The following is a 2500-nucleotide window of genomic DNA, read 5'->3' as shown; positions in this document are numbered from 1 at the left end:
TCTCTCTCTCTTACACTCAGAGCTGCTGTGGAAGGAAACCGTTTTAAAAAGAACTTTCTCAGCTCAGTGGTATTTTTTTCTTCTCCAAGGCTGAGTGCCGCTCGCACGGAGCGATATAATTCAAAGTGCAAAATAACTTGGCGTCGTTGACTTGAAACAAGCAGGGTCTGCTTCCAAATGAAAGCTGCGCTCCCGAACTGGACTGACTGTCTGTCTGTCTGTCTGTTTGTCAAGGGGTGGAAAAGGCGGCGGTGGTGGTGAGGGTGGAGCATTACGCACAGGAGGGGAGACTTTCTTTCAGAGGTGCCAATTAATCTGCAGCAGAAAGTCATCCCCCCCGACCGGGATTCGAAGCCCGGTCCTGACCACGAGACCACCGGGGAGAGTTGCCTCAAGTCCCTGAGGGACCTGGACACGAGGCCGAATACACACGCACGCCTGCTGCACTGGCAGCAGCGACCAACAGGGGGCTGACCGGCTGATCCTTCCCTTTCACAGGCAGGCTTTTGGCCCTCGCTGAAACGACAAAGGTGTTCAGAAGGAAGTCCTGGGGGGGAGGGAGGGAGGCAGGGAAATCAGCACAAAGCAGGTCCCCTGGAATCTCACACCTGCGTCCCAAAAAACAGGTCTCCTGGTCAAAGCAGTCCTGCCCCGTCCTGCCATTAACGTGACAATGGACAGGGCCCCGGCAGCTTGAGACACATCTTTTTTTCAATATGCAAGTTCTTTTTAAAAAGGTTTCCTTCCACAGCAGCTCTGAGTAAGAGTGAGAGAGAGTGAGAGAGAGAGAGACACTGACTGACACTGACACTGACACTGACACACACACTGACACACACACACACACACACACACACACACACACACACCGTCTCCCATCCGATTGGTGGACTATGGGATTGAAAATCGAACTTTGAGTTTCAATGCAGGGGGGAGAGCGCGAACGCAGCCCCTCCCAACTACCACACGCGCGTTGTTGTTGTTGTAATATAGAACTGCAAGTTGCCGTTGTCGTGGTCGTTTCGAATCAGCACAAAGTAGGTGCCTCCCTGGAATGTCACACCTGCGTCCCAGAAAACAGGTCTCCCGGTCAAAGCAGTCCCGCCCCGCCCTGGGATTAACGTGACAACGGACAGGGCCCAGTCAGGGAGCAGCTTGAGAGACACCTTTCAATAGGCACTTCTGAAACATTAACGCCTTGTTTCTTCCGACAGTTTAACCAGCGATTAACATGACAACGGACAGGGCCCAGTCAGGGAGCAGCTTGAGAGACGTCTTTCAATAGGCGCTTCTGAAACATTAACGCCTTGTTTCTTTCGACAGTTTAACCAGCCTTTAACACGCCTTGTGTTTTTATTTCCCATTTCCAGCCAGCCAGCCAGCCAGCCAGCCAGCCAGCCAGCCGAGCCGAGCCAGCATCTGCAGTATTTTTTTTGATTGGTCTTGCCTGCCGTGGAATGAATGTTTCAACACGAGCTGCTGATTGTCAGCACCTCACCTCTTTCTCAATTGGCCGTTGCAATCTCACTCACTCGCTGTGAGACACGTCACGTCACTAGTTTTACTCAAAGAGGTTTCCTTCCACGGCAGTTCGTTAGTGACTGAGACTGACTGACGTAGGTCCGTTGAGACACAACCCTCCCCCATCTGATTGGTGGCCTACTGGCAAATTTACCAATCTGTCAAGCAATCCTGGCAAGAAAGGAAAAAACGGCAACTTCTTTAAACTCATCCACTGTTGCAATTAGAAACGGTGGCAAAAAATGTGGCCAGAGTGGGAGAGAACGGCAGTGCTTCGAGACTGCTTTCAACACCGGCAGCCAGAGAACAAAGAGGGAGGGCAAACAGGACCCGAGATCAATTCGCATCGAGCGCGGTATCGCTTCTCGGCCTTTTGGCTAAGATCAAGTGTGTTCCTTTTCGGGCTTATTTGGATCTGAGCGGACTGGAACGCTGGCCGCGACCTCGTGCGCTCGCAAAGTGCGGACTTTGCTGTGATTGGTCGTTTGTGTGCTGGCTCCGCCCCTAAATTTGCATAAGGACCAAATCAACACTGCAATGGCAGGGAAGGGTTCCTGGTGAAAGCAGTCCTGCCACTGACATGACAATGGACAGGGCCCGGCAGCTTGAGACACATCTTTCTTTCAATAAGCAAGTCCTTTTTAAAAAAGTTTCCTTCCACAGCAGCTCTGAGTGAGAGAGAGAGAGAGAGAGAGAGAGACACTGACTCACTGACTGATACTGACACCGACACACACACACACACACATATTATTTATTATTATTTTAAACGACAAAGGTGTTCAGAAGGAAGTCCTGGGGGGAAGGCAGGCAGGGAGGGACGGACACAGGGAAGTCCGCACAAAACAGGTCCCCTGGAACCTCTGACCCAGAAAACCGGGTTCCTGGTGAAAGCAGTCCTGCCATTGACATGACAATGGACAGGGCCCGGCAGCTTGAGACACATCTTTCTTTCAATATGCAAGTTCTTTTTAAAAAA

The sequence above is a fragment of the Heptranchias perlo genome, chromosome 12 (assembly GCF_035084215.1).
Source record: "Heptranchias perlo isolate sHepPer1 chromosome 12, sHepPer1.hap1, whole genome shotgun sequence".
Taxonomy (NCBI): domain Eukaryota; kingdom Metazoa; phylum Chordata; class Chondrichthyes; order Hexanchiformes; family Hexanchidae; genus Heptranchias; species Heptranchias perlo.
Note: the sequence above shows the minus strand (reverse complement) of the source record.